At 36.8% G+C, this 18,363-nt stretch overlaps 1 pseudogene; it reads left to right on the forward strand.

The window, feature by feature from the left end:
* LOC140957966 (DNA polymerase-like) overlaps window positions 1-17,438 on the forward strand; it is a 37,114-nt pseudogene extending 19,676 nt beyond the window's left edge.
* The last annotated feature ends 925 nt before the right edge of the window (window positions 17,439-18,363 follow it).

The following is an 18,363-nucleotide window of genomic DNA, read 5'->3' on the forward strand; positions in this document are numbered from 1 at the left end:
TGTACCAAAACCACCTTGTAGTGCGATAAAAGCATCAGAATTTTCGATCATTTTTGTGATTCTTTCATACATAGAAGAAACTTTTAATTCCTCACCAATCGTAACACCTGTAATATTTCCTTCAGCTAAAGCTGTAGGAATAATACCTAAAACCTGACTACCTCCAAGATGAGCCGATGTTGAAACAGATCCCATCAACCCAATATTACCTCCCCCATATACCAAGTGAATTTTTCTCTCAGCCAATATCTTTCCAAGATTATTCGCTGCTTCTACAAACACTTCATTTTTTCCAGGACTCGACCCACAAAATACACAAATATTTTTCAATGATTGTGCAGAGGTTCCAGCCATGTTTTTTTTACTTTCTTCTTTTTTTTAATGCGAAAATAGAGAGAAAGATGAGAGATTTTATAGGGGTAATATGTTATCAGGACAAAACTATGGGTCACAGTTGTAAACAGAATAAACAGTAAAAACAATAATGACACACATGCATGTAAACAGTAGTGTGATTGTGGCTCACAATTTTCCTCTGGTTTTACGTCCAGAAACGGCTTCAACGCCTTCTATGAGTCGAGGATATGCTTCCCATCCAATTTTCTTATAAATTGGCAAACATGGTGTTTTTTAGTCGGATTCCCAAGACTATGGCGTTCATCTTGGAATTGTTTCCATAAACGGAGAAGTTCAATATGCACATGTCAACTAGAATGCGTCTCAAGAGTCAATAAGATGTTATCTAAAGATTCCTTACTCAGCCCATTCTTAATGAAACAAATTTTATCTTCTCTGTTATTGGAAACACATTCCAAAGATCTGCATCGTTAGTCACAAGTTCATCTTGCACACTTATGACAAACCCCTAAACTTTTGGGCCTTCGTTTTTTCGCATAAGTGCTTTTTCCTAATCCAGGCAAATACCGAATGAGCAATGATTGTGGAACTTCTCCTCCTAATCGGACCTTAGCTTCTATTACAAGACGAATATCTTCTGAAATTCCTTTTTGCATTAGCAATCTCAATCTTTCACACCTTCCTGCATAAATTTTTCTTAGAACATTTTCATAAACAGAGGGAAAATATTTACAAATTTTTGAGAGAATTTCATCCATTTTGAAAAGAAAAGAAATGATTTTTTAAAATTTTTGTATCAGCAATTATGGAAAACTGATTAAACCGACTATGAGAGTCATGGAGTACCGTTATCCGCCATTTAACCGGGAAAATAAAAAGATTAAGTAAACTTTAAAAACATCACCGTTTTTAGGATTTTCAATGTCCACAGCTCCATAAGTATACACATGCTTTACAACATATGGGCCTGTCCATCTTGATCGTAATTTTCCTGGGAATATGTGAAGTCGAGAATTATAAAGTAAAACTTTTTTACCAATCTCAAAAGATTTTCTAAGAATTGTTTTATCATGAAATGATTTGATTTTTGCTTTATAAATCCTTGAATTCTCATACGCGTCATTTCTGAGTTCATCAAGTTCATTAAGTTGCAATTTACGCAATTTGTTGGCATCATCCATGCTTGAATTTAAAGTTTTGATCGCCCAATAAGCTTTATGTTCCAATTCCACATGCAAATGACAATGTTTTCCATAAACCAACCTATAGGGAGACATATTCAATGATGTTTTAAAAGCTGTTCGATATGCCCAAAGTGCATCATTAAGTCGCAGAGACCAATCTTTTCTATTTGAGTTAACAGTTTTTTCCAAAATTTGCTTTATCTCCCTATTAGCTAATTCAANCAACTAAAATATACAAGTATCCAAACGACGGTGGAAAAGGTCCCATAAAATCTATTCCCCAACAATCAAAGATTTCAATTTCAATAATAGGATTCAAAGGCATCATGTTTCTTTTTGAAATCGCACCCAATTTTTGACAATTTTCACAAATCTTGCAGATTTCGTGGGTGTCTTTAAACAAAGTGGGCCAATAAAATCCACACTGCAGGATTTTTACAGCTGTTTTCTTTGAAGAAAAATGTCCTCCGCATGCTTCTGAATGACAAAATTTAATGACACTACTTACCTCATTGTTGGGTATGAAACGTCGAAAAATTTGATCCGGACAATACTTGAACAGATACGGATCATCGCAATAAAAGTTTTTTACCTCATTCAAAAATTTTCTTTTATCTTGAGAACTCCATTGCGGTGGCATTTTTCTTGTCACAAGAAAATTTACTATGTTAGCAAACCAAGGTGTAGTAGTAACTGAAAATAGATGTTCATTAGGAAAATTATCGTTAATCGGTGTCATTTCACAAGATGATCCTGTTACTAATCTCGATAAGTGATCGGCTACGACATTCTCGGTTCCTTTTTTATCTTTGATCACAATGTCAAATTCTTTGAGCAACAAAATCCATCGTATCAGTCGTGGCTTTGCATCCTGTTTGATCAACAAATATCTAATAATAGAATGATCAGTAAACACAATAGTCGTTGATCCAATCAAATAAGAACGAAATTTATCTAATGCAAATATTACAGCAAGTAGTTGTTTTTCAGTTGTGGAGTAATTCATTTGAGCATTGTTTAAAGTTCTACTTCCATAATATATCACATAAGGCTTACCGTTTCTTCTTTGACCCAATACTGCACCAACTGCATAATCACTCGCATCGTACATGATTTCAAATGGTAAAGACCAATCAGGAGGTTGCATGATAGGAGCTGATGTTAAATGTCGAATGATTTTATCAAAAGCATTTTGACATTCTTGAGTCCACTCAAATGCAATGTCTTTTGTTAAGAGGTTACAAATGGGTTTAGAGATTAAACTAAAGTCCTTTATAAACCTCCTATAAAATCCAGCATGTCCCAAAAATGAGCGAATTTCTTTAATGGTTTTTTGAGGGGTTAAATTGGCAATGACATCAACTTTTGCTTTATCATCTTCAATTCCATGAGATGACACGACATGTCCCAAAACAATTCCAGAAGTAATCATGTAATGAAATTTTTCCCAATTTAAAATAATACCTTTTTCCTCGCATCTTTTTAAAACTTTTTCTAAATTTTCAAGATAATCATCAAATGTATTCCCAAAGACAGTTAAATCATCCATGAAAATTTCCAAACAATTTTCAACCATGTCGCAAAAAATGCTTAGCATACATCTTTGAAATGTTGCTGGGGCATTGCATAATCCAAATGGCATCCTTCTAAATGCAAATGTTCCAAAAGGACATGTGAATGTAGTTTTATCTTGATCTTCGAGTGCAATGAGAATTTGATAATAACCTGAATATCCATCAAAAAAACAGTAGTATGGATGACCTGCTACTCTTTCTAAAATTTGATCCAAAAATGGTAATGGAAAATGATCTTTTCTAGTGGCGTCATTTAATTTTCTATAATCAATACACATCCGCCAACTAGATGGGACTCGACTTGTTAACAATTCACCTTTTTCATTTTTTATCACTGTGATGCCAGATTTTTTCGGAACTACTTGTGTTGGGCTTACCCACTTACTATCAGAAATAGGGTAGATAATCCCAACATCAAGTAGTTTGAGAACTTCAGTTTTCACAACATCTTTCATGTGTGGATTTAATCTCCTTTGTGGTTGTTGAGATGTTTTTGCATTTTCTTCTAAGTGAATTTTGTGAGTGCAAATTAGTGGATTAATGCCCTTGAGATCTTTTAGTGTCCAACCAATTGCATTTTTATGTCTTTTAAGCATATCAACTAATTTACCTTCTTCATCACTTGCTAGTTTGGAAGAAATTACCACCGGATATGTTTCATCTTCTCCAAGAAATGCATACTTCAATTCTTCTGGCAAGGGTTTTAACTCCAATATGGGTGGTTCGTCTTTGTTCTCATATTTTGCATCAAATTCTTTCTCTGATCCTGGTAACGAGTGATACCTGATAAAATCATCAAGATCAATTTCAATATTTTCTTTAACAGTTTCAATTGAACAAATATCTAATTGATCACGAGTACTCCCTTCTTGAATGTTTTCTTCCACAAGAGTTTCAATAAGATTTTCATCTTCACTTTCATCTCCTTTGTCATGTGGTTGCTTACAAAGATTAAACACATTAAGCTCCAAGGTCATGTTACCAAATGACAACTTCATTATTCCATTCCTGCAATTTATAAGAGCATTAGAAGTTGCTAAAAATGGACGACCTAAAATTACAGGAATTGCATTACAAGCTTCGATAGGTTGTGTATCTAAAACTATGAAATCGACAGGATATACAAAGTTATCAACTTGGACCAACACGTCTTCTACCATACCTCTTGGCACTTTAACAGATCTATCAGCAAGTAAAAGTGTTACCGAAGTAGGTTTTAACTCGCCTAGATTGAGTTCTTGATAAACTGAATATGGAAGTAAATTCACACTAGCTCCAAGGTCAAGCAAGGCTTTTTTAATCTTTCGTTCTCCAATAATACAAGAAATAGTAGGACAACCAGGGTCTTTGTATTTCAAAGCATTATTATTTTGAATGATTGCACTTACTTGTTCGGCTAAAAATGCTTTCTTTTTCACATTCAATTTTCTTTTCACAGTGCACAAGTCTTTAAAAAATTTTGCATATGATGGTACCTGCTTTATTGCATTTAATAAAGGAATATTAACTTTTACTTGTTTAAAAATATAATATATATCAGAATTCAAATTTGATTTTTTTTTATTTTTTAACGCATGAGGGAATGGTGGTGGCACTATCTGTTGATCCTCCTCTTCGCAAGTTATGGGTTCCACTTCCTTACCCTTTGGAGTTGATTTATCATCATCTTCACAAGGTTCAAGAATGGATTTTTCCACAAACTTTCCACTTCGAAGGGTAATAACAGATTTTACGAGGAAGTGCCGGTTCAAATTCTTGATCGCTAGGTTAAAGTGTTAAGGAACAAACAGATTGGTATTGTCAAAGTTTTTTGGAGAAATCATGTGATTGAAGAGGCCACGTGGGAACCGGAAGAGGAGATGAAACATCGTTATCCGAATTTATTCGACGGTAAGCAAATTTCGGGGACGAAATTTTTATAAGGAGGGGAGATTGTAATATCACAAACCTTTTAGCATTTTATTGTTTATGATATTATTTTTGGTTGGGTGTTTAGGAGATATGGTTATTGGATATTTATGGTTATTATGGTAATGGATATTTCATATGGTTTGATGGTTGAGATTATGTGTAATGATTATATTTATTGGAATGATTAAAATATGGTCATTGTTTATGGTTATTATTTTGGTATTATGTTCATAGGTGGTGATGATTAAAGAAATGCATGGGTAGAATAGAAAGTTGATTTTGAGCCAAATCGGAAATGGAAGTGCAGACACGGTATGAAAAATCTGGCAGTTGTTGTGGTTTTTAGTATAATGTTTTGTTTATTGCTCCAATTGATGTGAGGCCAATTTTATTGGAAAGATAAGGTATAAGGCTATCACTTTCATGTTTTGAGTTTTGTTCAAATCATTAGGGAAGACTAGCCAAAAATGGCCCGAAGTGTGTCATTTGTTTCGTTGTTCCTGCACTGACACATGTTGGGAGAATGAGCATAACTTATTGCTCAGACCTTCAAATGACATGAGGTTAATTGGAGATGCAAGAATACACATTGGGCTACAACTTTCATGTTTACCACTTTGGCTAATTCGGAAGGAAAAATGCAGTTTTGGCCCTTGGTAGAGGGTGGTACACGGACATGTACACGGACCCCTACACGGGGTCTGGGTCTTGCCATGCAAAATGAGTGATTTCCCGTGTGTACACGGACCTCTACACGGAGGGGGGCACGGGGTCCGTGTCTATGGCATAGAAAACACGTTTTTGGAGGTATTGGAGGCATATAAACATGGTTCTAGACTATTCTACTCAGTTCTACTTTTCTCCTTTCTCCTCCATCGTTTCTTATCCCTTTTCCTTCTAGTTTTCTCTCCTTCAATTTCCTACTTCAAGTGCCAAGCTCATAGTTGATTTCTTAGCTTCTTCCAATAAGATTTCAAGCTACAAGGTAAGATTTCTATTCTTTGAGTTGGAAGGGTTTGAATTGATGAAGGGTTAAGTTGAATTGTTGATTCCTTGGATTAATGGTAATGATTTATGGATATTATTGTGATTATTGTTGTAGGAATCATTCAAAGAACATCATAGCAACCAAGGTGATTGTGGGTTGTAAGTAGAAGCTTCCTTTCAAGTGCTCACATGATATATATGTATATAAGTTATGTTTATTGATGTCTAGCTCCTTCCATTGTTAGATTATTGATGTATGTATTGTTATTTGTTCATTGTGCCAAAAATACCATTGAATTCATTGATAAGGAGCTAGTACTTTATTGTTGCCTACCAAGTATTTGTTAAAATGCCCAAATGAAGTTCCCTATGATTAAAGCCAAGTAATGATAGTAATTCATGCATGTCATTGGCCAATCACATGATTATGAGTATCTCTCACAGTTTTGATACATTTATATATCAAAGAGAAACTATCCACAGGTCACAGGTCAGAGGTCACAGGTTATCATTTCCTTTCCTTTAATTCATGTCATGAAATACAATCTATACTGCTTTGTTATCTATTGTTCATTGAAGATGGTATTATTCATTGTTTATTTCCATTGATTCATTGTTCATTGCAATTGCTATAGCCATGTTCCAAGCCAAGCCTATGTATATGTATTTGTTATGTACAGCTTTCTGCTTACTGAGTTTTATCTCATTCTAGTTAATGTCATGTGATGCAGATGATAAAAAGGATTGAAGCGGATTGTCCGACGAGGAAGAAGTCATATAGCTATGGAAGGGAAACTTTTGAACTTTTGTTATGAAACTTTTAGATTGGAAATTATGGGGTTAATGATGTTGACTTTTGGTTTTCTTTTGAAGGATTTAAAAGTGAATGTTTATGTAAACGAATTTTGAAAATGCTTATGATGTAAATGATTTAATGTTCCTTCCCGTTTAATTTCAAATGCTTCCGCGTATGTTTTTCCTTTTAAATCTAAATGTCATGAGAGGGGGTTGTTTCAATTGGTATCAGAGCGAAAGTTCTTTGGACCTCATATGACTTCTTCTACCTAGGACAATCTGGTATGTTTTTGATCCTGCATCTATAGATTTTAACATTGAGAATTGATTCCATTTCATTGCCATTGATGTACTCTTCCTTCCTATCTATGTTAAAATGAGCATATGTGTAGGATATGCCTCCTAAGAGAAAAAATATTGAAGGGGATGGTAGGACCTCTACGACCGATAAGACTGTGAAGGTTGTAGATGAATTCAGTAAGTTATTGAAGGAGCAAGCAAAAGTACATGGTGGGCAAATCCAACAGTTATTGAGCATGCACACCTCGACTCAGGGTCGTGGTCGTGGAAGAGTTCAAGGCACAATAGAAAGTTCTGAAGATGGTGCTTACGATCGTTTCAGGCGCATGAACCCTCCTGATTTTATTGGTGGTCCTGATCCACTAGTGGCTCTTGAATGGATCAAGTCATTGGAGGCCATCTTCGATTACTTGAAGTTCACTGATCAAGAAAAGGTTAGTTGTGCTGTGTTTATGTTGGTCAAAGCTGCTCGTATTTGGTGGGAAACCACCAAAGTTACTGTCAATGTTCGTGAACTGAAGTGGAACGAGTTTAATGAGTTATTTTACGCCAAATACTTTTCACGTGAAGTAAAAGCCAAGAATGTGAAAGAATTTCTGGAATTGAAGCAGGATGCTTTGTATGTTACTGAATATACGTTGAAGTTTGAAGAAGGATGTGTCTTTGTTCCTTTTATTGCTGAGAATGATAAAGATAAAGGAGAACACTTCCTTCGTGGGTTGAAGCTAGAAATTCGAATGGATGTGCATATGTCCAAGGTAGTCATGTATCAAGATATCGTTGAGCGAGCTTTGCTTGCGGAACATGATGAGCAAGAAATTGAGAAAGAGAGGCAATTAAGAAGGCAAGCTTTCCTTGCTAGAGGACAAGGTGCAAATGCAAATGTTCGTGGTGGCCACAAAGGTAAGGGTAAGATGGAGCAGCGCTCTAAACCTCTTGTGCCTTCTTTTGATACTGAACGACCGGTATGTCCTAAGTGTGGAAAGCCACATAAGGGTGAGTGTTTGGTGGGTAGTGGACGATGTTTTAGATGCAAGGAGATGGGGCACACGGCACTGAAATGTCCTCTCTTCTCAGGCAAAGGAAAAGTCCAGGACAAAATTTTTGCTATGACGAAGGAAAGTGTTAATCCTGATTCTTCGGTGATATCAGGTAATATTTTAATCTATGGCAAAGAAGCAATTACATTGCTTGACACTGGTGCAACCCATTCTTTTATGTCTGAAGTGTTTATGCATTCTATATCTGTGGAACCTACTGTTATGCCATTGCACTTCACTATTATGTTGCCTTCTGGTGATGAGATTTGTCCTATTAGTATTTTTAAGGCATGTCCCTTACAGATGGGTACGAGATTGTTGTTTGCTGATCTTATTGTTATTTGGATGGTTGCATTTGATGTTATATTGGGTATGGATTGGTTAACCGCTAATCGTGCAGTAATTGATTGTGTGGGAAAGACCATGAAGTTTGTAATTGATGATCATGAGAATAATGCAATTGTTGGTTTAGGTTCATTGATAAGTACTCCCATTATTGCTTGCTTGCAAGCTCTTAAATTGTTGAATAAGGGATGTACTAGTTTTCTGGCCTTAGTATTAGTTGTAAATAGGGACAGTAATGTGCCATTACAGAATATTGAAGTGGCTCAGGAATATCCTGACGTATTTGCTGATGATGTGCTTGGTTTACCTCCTGATCGAGAGGTAGAGTTTGTTATTGATTTAAGTCCAGGTACAGCCCCAATTTCCAAAGCCCCGTACAGAATGGCTCCAACTGAGATGAAAGAACTAAAGAATAAATTGCAGGAGATATTAGATAAAGGTTTTATCCGTCCTAGTTCCTCGTCATGGGGAGCTCCGGTTTTGTTCGTGAAAAAGAAGGATGGATCGTTAAGATTATGCATTGATTATCGAGAACTCAATAAGGTAACTATTAAAAAAAAATATCCTTTACCCAGAATAGATGATCTATTTTATCAATTACAAGGAGCCACTGTGTTTTCAAAAATCGATCTTCGATCCGAATATCATCAATTGAAAGTAAAAACGGAGGACATACCAAAGACTGCTTTTAGAACGAGGTATGGACATTATGAATTTTTGGTGCTGTCATTTGGATTAACTAATGCTCTTTCAGTGTTTATGGATTTGATGAATCGTGTCTTTAAGCCATATTTGGATGCTTTTGTGATTGTGTTTATTGACGACATTTTGATCTACTCAAAGACACGAGAACTCCATCATGAGCATTTGAGGATTGTGTTGCAGCTGTTGAGGGATAAGCAATTGTATGCCAAGTTAAAGAAATGTGAGTTCTAGTTAGAGCAGGTGGCATTTTTGGGCCATATTGTTTCGAAAGAAGGAATATCAGTTGATCCATCCAAGATTTAGTCCATCAAGCAATGGTCCATTCCAAAGACAGTTTCAGAGGTAAGGAGTTTTCTTGGTTTAGCAGGGTATTAGAGACGGTTCATTGCGAACTTTTCGAAGATAGCATTGCCACTGACGAGTTTGACACAGAAGGCTACCACGTTCGAATAGACCATCGAGTGCCAAAGAGCATTCCAAACATTGAAAGATAAGTTGACTTCTACTCCTGTTTTAGTACTTCCTTGTAGTACTGAAGATTTTGTTGTATATACAGATGCTTCAAAGCAGGGGTTAGGTGCCGTGTTGATGCAGCGTGGGAAATTGATAGCATATGCTTCTCGTCAGTTGAAGGAATACAAGAAGAACTATCCCACTCATGACTTGGAGTTGGCGGCTGTAGTTTTCGCCTTAAAGATTTGGCGGAATTATTTATATGGTGAGAAATGTGAAATTTTTACGAATCACAAAAGTTTGAGTTATTTGTTTTCACAGAAAGAATTAAATATGAGGCAGCGGAGGTGGTTGGAACTAGTGAAAGATTATGATTGCACCATTAGCTATTATCCTGGAAAAGCTAATGTTGTTGCGGATGCTCTAAGCCGCAAATCCAGTTAGTTATTGGGTTCCATGATTCAGAAACTGTTGTTACTTGATCTGCAAAGGAACGAAATAACAGCTACCAGTCTTCAATTAGAATGGCACCCTACGAGGTTTTATATGGAAGAAAGTGCCGTTCTCCTTTGTATTGGGAAGAGGTAGGTGAAAGAAAGATGTTGTGGCATTGATCCAAGAAAGAATGAGGACCGCTCAGTCTCGACAGAAGAGTTATGCTGATGTTCGACGACGACCTTTAGTATTCGAGGATGATGATCATGTATTTATCAAAATAACTCCTCTCAAGGGAGTTATGCGATTTGGCAAGAAAGGTAAACTAAGTCCTCGATACGTTGGGCCTTTTGAGATTCTTGATAAGATTGGAGACCGAGCCTATCGTCTTGCATTGCCACCAGACTTGGATCGAGTTCATAACGTATTTCATGTTTCAATGCTACGTAAGTACCTCTCTAATCCATCTCATGTTCTTAGGTACGAATCATTGGATTTTTTGCCTAACTTAAGCTACGAGGAAGTGCCGGTTCAAATTCTTGATCGCTAGGTTAAAGTGTTAAGGAACAAACAGATTGGTATTGTCAAAGTTTTTTGGAGAAATCATGTGATTGAAGAGGCCACGTTGGAACCGGAAGAGGAGATGAAACATCGTTATCCGAATTTATTCGACGGTAAGCAAATTTCGGGGACGAAATTTTTATAAGGAGGGGAGATTGTAATATCCCAATCTTTTAGCATTTTATTGTTTATGATATTATTTTTGGTTGGGTGTTTAGGAGATATGGTTATTGGATATTTATGGTTATTATGGTAATGGATATTTCATATGGTTTGATGGTTGAGATTATGTGTAATGGTTATGTTTATTGGAATGGTTAAAATATGGTCATTGTTTATGGTTATTGTTTTGGTATTATGTTCATAGCTGGTGATGATTAAAGAAATGCATGGGTAGAATAGAAAGTTGATTTTGAGCCAAATAGGAAATGGAAGTGTAGAAACGGTATGAAAAATGTGGCAGTTGTTGTGGGTTTTAGTATAATGTTTTGTTTATTGCTCCAATTGATGTGAGGCCAATTCCATTGGAAAGATAAGGTATAAGGCTATCACTTTCATGTTTTGAGTTTTGTTCAAATCATTAGGGAAGACGAGCCAAAAGTGGCCCGAAGTGTGTCATTTGTTTCGTTGTTCCTGTACTGACACATGTTGGGAGAATGAGCATAACTTTTTACTCAGACCTTCATATGACATGAGGCTAATTGGAGATGCAAGAAAACACATAGGGCTACAACTTTCATGTTTACCACTTTGGCTAATTCGGAAGGAAAAATGCAGTTTTGGCCCTTGGTAGAGGGTACACGGACATGTACAAGGACCCCTACACGGGGTCCGGGTCTTGCCATGCAAAATGAGTGTTTTCCCGTGTGTACACCGACCTCTACACGGAGGGGGGCACGGGGTCCGTGTCTATGGCATAGAAAACATGTTTTTGGAGGTATTAGAGGCATATAAACATGGTTCTAGACTATTCTACTCATTTCTACTTTTCCTTTTTCTCCTCCATGGTTTCTTATCCCTTTTCCTTCTAGTTTTCTGTCCTTCAATGATATGAATCTAGCCAGCCACTATGCGTTCCAAGAACCAATCCCGAGAGGACACTTGACGATGTTGAATGTTGTCCTTCATCCAACCAATGAAAGCTTGGAAACAAGGCTCGAGGGGTTCGGGTTGCATAACAATCAAGTAGAGGATGAATTGGAGGCTTGCGTCTTAGCGCGTTGCGGGAAGCGCCTCGCGCCTAGGCGGTCACATTCTACCGCCCGAGCGCGAATAGTACAGAACTCTCGGCGCTCGAGCGGTCAAATCTTACCGCCCGAGCGCGAGCATTTTCGAGAAATATTTTAATTTCTTATTTTAGAGTTTTAATTATTGTTGCAACTAGATATTGTTATCTTTAAATATGCAATTTTCTATATCTAGGTTTTAGTTATCTATATTTAAGCTAGAATACCATGTAAACATTTTTAACTTTTGTTCATTATTGATTTGATATCAAATTGTGAGATTTTCTCTCAACTGAAAGCGAGAGCTTTTATACACTTCGGTGTTTTCAAAACCAAACTTTCAAAGGTGGATTCTTTTGTTCGTTCGTCTATCGATTTTCACGAGGGTTGCCAAGGACGGGTTCTTTGGAGGTTCTCTTGAACGCGATTGTTTCTTTCGTTGATTAGTTGTTGCTAGGCCACGTGATCTAGAGGCGATTATCACACCTATCAATTACTTGTTTCAAAGATCGAGACAAATCAAAGATCTCGTGGGCGGGATCGTATCATTCAATTTCCTACTTCAAGTGCCAAGCTCATAGTTGATTTCTTAGCTTCTTCCACTAAGATTTCAAGCTACAAGGTAAGATTTCTATTCTTGGAGTTGGAAGGGTTTGAAGTGATGAAGGGTTAAGTTGAATTGTTGATTCCTTGGATTAATGGTAATGATTTATGGATATTATTGTGATTATTGTTGTAGGAATCATTCAAAGAACATCATAGCAACCAAAGTGATTGTGGGTTGTAAGTAGAAGCTTCCTTTCAAGTGCTCACATGATATATATGTATATAAGTCATGTTTATTGATGTATAGCTCCTTCCATTGTTCGATTATTGATGTATGTATTGTTATTTGTTCATTGTGCCAAAAATACCATTGAATTCATTGATAAGGAGCTAGTACTTTATTGTTGCCTACCAAGTATTTGTTAAAATGCCCAAATGAAGTTCCCTATGATTAAAGCCAAGTAATGATAGTAATTCATGCATGTCATTGGCCAATCACATGATTATGAGTATCTCTCACAGTTTTGATACATTTATATATCAAAGAGATACTATCCACAGGTCACAGGTCAGAGGTCACAGGCTATCATTTCCTTTCCTTTAATTCATGTCATGAAATACCATCTATACTGCTTTGTTATCTATTGTTCATTGAAGATGGTATTATTCATTGTTTATTTCAATTGATTCATTGTTCATTGCCATTGTTATAGCCATGTTCCAAGCCAAGCCTATGTATATGTATTTGTTATGTACAGCTTTCTGCTTACTGAGTTTTATCGCATTCCAGTTAATGTCATGTGATGCAGATGATAAAAAGGATTGAAGCGGATTGTCCGAGGAGGAAGAAGTCATATAGCTATGGAAGGGAAACTTTTGAACTTTTGTTATGAAACTTTTAGATTGGAAATTATGGGGTTAATGATGTTGACTTTTGGTTTTGTTTTGAAGGATTTAAAAGTGAATGTTTGTGTAAACGAATTTTGAAAATGCTTATGATGTAAATGATTTAATGTTCTTTCCCGTTTAATTTCAAATGCTTCCGCGTATGTTTTTCCTTTTAAATTTAAATGTCATGAGAGGGGGTTGTTTCAATTTTCTTGCATGTTTTGTTAATAAAAAGACGGCACAAGTTACTTTGTCAACATCTTCCATATGAAGGTAGGAGAAGATGGACTCCAATGACTTAATCCACTCTTTTGCTACTGCTGGATCGGTGCTTCCCATGAATTCAGGAGGATTCAGACGTCGAAAACGATCATACACATCAGTTTGAACAGGCCCTTGTCTGGGGATCATGGCTTGTGCATGTGCCTGGTCATGTGTAGTCCGTTGCATCTCTAGTAATTTCTGTATCTGCTCCCCATGGACTTTCGCTTGTTGTTGGAGCAGCTGAGCGAAATCATCTATAGGTCGTGGTGCATTGCCCTCACCTTCGACCGCTGGGACTTTGCCCTTAGATGACTCTCCTTCATGTACCTTACGTTTAGGTGGCATCGTCGCTTATCTAAACCTAAATATAGATCACCTAGACACATAACTTAGCAGAAACTATGGGATACAAAGATACTTACTTGCCGAGTTCTCCATGTGGATGAAGTGCAGTGTCTTCCCTGTCGAAGAACCGTGGGCTCTGATACAAACTAAAATGTCACACCCTTACTCTATACTTAGCATAATTACCATAATCAAAATAGGGTTTGACTGATAGAACTGCAGTATGAAGCAAATCAAACAAGGGCATCACTTTGACGATTTATAAAAATTTTTGCATGATGTCCCTACATTCTTGTAAAAACCAAAAACTCAACTGAAACATCAACATCAACACATATATAATCGTATTCTTACATACAAACATATTATGCATCATTATACACCTAGAAATAAACATTGTAAAACTTGTTTCAAACCCTGACATATTTTCGTACAATACATATGCGGAAGCTATCCAATAAGAAGTCTCGGTTCTTGTCGAGGTAAGGCACGTCACAAGCAACCATTGGCGAACCGGCATCCTATATATCCTCATTACCTGAACCTGTAATACAAGAGCTACGTGAGTTTATAAAACTCAATAAGTTGGCACTTGTATGTATCAATATGCATCGAAGAAACATACGTATCAAGTCGTGACAACAATGAATCTTTAAACCATGTCATATCATAGCATATATTCATGTTCATTTTTATACTTGAGCCTCATTAGTTGACCTGTACTACCGTGCTTGCTTTATTATATAGTTACTACTGTGTTGAACGTCATAGAGCAACCTTTGGCAACCCCACGCCCAATGAACATATATTGACCAATAGGTTTGGTGGACTTAAAACCACCCATGATGTCAACAAGCTCTATAACATGTAAAAATCAATCTTTTTCTTTTCATGTTCATGTTCATGTTTATAACATAGCACCCATCATCAATATTCATGAGTTTCTTACATATTTAATACATAACAATGGAATATGGTGCTATATTTTCGTCAATAAGATACTAACAATGTACATAGATCAATAATCAATGGGAAGTATTTGAAATCATAATATTACTCATGTATTACTTCAAGAACATGCCAACTTAAAGTCCAAGCGTAAGAACACTGGTTTGAGACGATGTTTCTTGTTCCTATGCTGTCAAACATATCAATAATTCAATCACTATGTCTATTCTAGGTGAAGTTTGCTCCTCTACATTTATAATAACTAAAAGAGATGAAAACTTACCCCCTTATGAAGTTCTTGTGATGGAGAACTAAGTTCTTACCTCAAAGTGATGAAAGGAATGAAGAAGAGAGCTTTGGAGGAAGATTTCTAAGTTTTCTCTCGAGTTCTTGCTGCTAAGGAAAAGAAAGAACTGATAAAGATGTCCAGAATTTCGAAGTTTATCTTTTCTTACACACAGCGACGCTTGGGCGGTAATATATTACCGCTCGGGTGCCAAACATTCTGCCCAAAAGATGAAAAGTTCGTGCACCGGCGCTCGGGCGGTCATTTTCTACCGCTCGAGCGCCACCTGTTCTGCCTCTGCGCACTATTTCATCAAAGATTGCTAAAGAAACGTCTCTTTTGTTCATAATCCGAAAAAGTATTAAACATAAAAGTTGTAACCCTATGTCTTGGCTTGAATCTCCAATTAATTTCAGGTAATTTGGAGGTCTGAGTAAAAAGTTATGCTCATTATCCTAACATGTGTTAGTGACGGTATGACAGTATACACGACACACTTCGGGTCACTTTTGGCTTGTCTTACACATTGATTTGGACAAAACCCAAAACATGAAAGTTGTTGCATTATATCTTAGATTTCTAATGGTTATAGCCTCACTCAATTTGGATCAATATTCAAATCATTATGCTAAAACTCGTAAAAACTACCACAATTTCATCTCATTTCCTATGAACTTCATAACACTACTTCTTCCTACACATCTTACTATAACTATTTAGACATATTTTCATTCTCAATACACCATGAACAATATAAAAGTCATGTTCAATCTCAATATTGATACCTCAATCAATATGTAAAACATATTGAGCTAAATAACTATCTATAATGACATAAACGTATTACTAATCATTTGTACGAGTAACCGGGCATTACAGAAGGTGTACAAGGTTGACATAGAAAGTAAGATAACCCTTCCATCACTGGCCCTAAGCATCTTTCGTATGAAATACTACGATTCTTCTAATTGGCCAATCCACATCCGTAACAAGAATGAAGACAGCTTTATAAGGCGTGCTTACTATGGCGGTCATACTGATACATACAAGCCATATGGTACTGACCTATACTACTACGATGTGAACTCTCTCTACCCCTTTGTAATGAAGGAATATCCAATGCCTGTAGGTAAGCCAGTCTGGCATGGTAATCTAGAAAGCATGGACTTAGATAGTTTGTTTGGCTTTATTGAGGCATATGTGGTATGTCCGAATACTATAAAGAAACCTTTTCTACCCTATCGAGACAAGAATCAGACTCTCATCTTTCCAACCGAGGAATTTGTTGGAGTATACTATAGCGAGGAGTTAAAGTATGCAAGAGACTTAGGCTACACAGTGCTTCCAATATCAGGCTACCTCTTTGAGAAGAAGGAAAGCCCATTCAGGGACTTTGTTAGCTCACTCTACGAGAGCAGACACGAAGCAAAGAAAGAAGGTAATGAAGCTATGTCCTATGCGTACAAGATCCTTATGAATTCGCTATAAAGCAGATTTGGCATTAACCCAAAAAGCACGATAACTGAGGTCTGCGATTCAAATCGATACAAACATTTGATCAGGAATAGTGAGTTGATATTCGGTGATTTGCTTAGCGAGAACAACTACATCGTTGCCTACCATAGAAATACCGAGACTGGTCCAGGGTTTTGGAATACACCGAAGAACTCTGCTGTCCAGCTTGCTGCTGCTATCACTGCCTCAGCTAAGATCTATATGTACCCTTATATCTCAAGAGAAGACAGCTACTACACGGACACAGACTCAGTAGTTCTTGGTAGTCCTCTACCAGAAGAAGAAATCTCTTCAACAATATTAGGAAAGTTTAAGTTAGATGATAGAGTGCTTAAAGGATACTTTTTAGCTCCTAAAGCATAATTTCTACACCGCATTTGATAGCACCAATGTACTCAAGTACAAGGGACCAGCTAAAAACAAGGTCCATCTTGAATGGTTTGAGTTACAGTACGCAGACCCATCTCGTACAGAACTGGTACCAGTGAAAGCCAACTTCCGGATTGCTTGGCACACTCTTAACATCATCAAGAAAGACACTATTGTCAAGCTTGGGATTAAGCTTGGAACTAAGAGGATACCAGTATATCACGAAGATGCTTGGGTTGATACTGATCCAATTGATATCAAAGACTTATCTTTCCTAGATCACGTTGGAAAAGAGATTATCAAATCACTAAGGAATTATGTAATACAACTACAGATTGAAAATAGAACTCTCAATGAGAAATTATCTATTATTTAAAGAGGGATTTCCGAGAGATACAAAGAGATAAAATACCCTTTTGATGCTAAGAAGATTACTGATAAGATGCAAACTCAATCCACTAGTGATATAGTGACATGTATTGTTGAAGACAGAACGTTATTAGATAAAAAAGAGAAATCTACATTAACAGAGGTGAATAAAGACTATCTTATCTTGACTAACGAGAAGATACCCCCAACTAGAAGGAAATGGACTATGTTTCCTGATATTTATGATAAATAATCACGGGAATGGCAAAAAGTATGTTTTCAAGGGTAGCGCGGTCTTTACTATTGGGATAACTTGAATATGAATCTTCTTGGGTCGGTCGATATCTCTTCATTTGGACCAGGGGAGGGAAAGAGAATGCCGTGCTGTTCAACAAACTGCCTATCTTCCCTCCACTTTTGTTGAGGCTCTTCCTGAAGTGAAGCTGTGAGTGCTGGGCTGGAAAAACAATTTACAGAGTAACGAAAGTTAGAAGATGCTGCTCTTACCCATATGGGGTGCTGTTCTATCATGCCTCAACGGCTGCCCTTAAAACCCCAAAAGAGTAGACAGCCGTGAGATAGCTAATCAATGGGAGAATGTTTCAAATCCATCTCTACTAATTGAGTTAGTGATTCAAGAGGCAGTCAAGATAGAAGTGTTCTCGCTTTCCTACTAAAATAAGAATCAAGGTTTCTTCTCTGCCTAATCGAATGCGAATGAATGAGAAGCTTAACACTCTGTATTGAGGCAGCGGCTTCACTTCTTTCTTTTGGCGAGATTATCATAATTAAAATGCATGAAGGTCAGTCCAAGCTGCACTATCTTCAAATTTTGACTTTTATGTCTAATCCATGAAAGGGGATGTCGGTGGCATTCAAAGAATCCCTTGGGTTGGCTTGACTTTAAGCTCTATCTGAGTTCAGCCGGGTTTCCTCACTGGTAGAGTACAACTACAGTTT

This window comes from Primulina huaijiensis, chromosome 14 (genome assembly GCF_012295235.1).
Source record: "Primulina huaijiensis isolate GDHJ02 chromosome 14, ASM1229523v2, whole genome shotgun sequence".
Taxonomy (NCBI): Eukaryota; Viridiplantae; Streptophyta; class Magnoliopsida; order Lamiales; family Gesneriaceae; genus Primulina; species Primulina huaijiensis.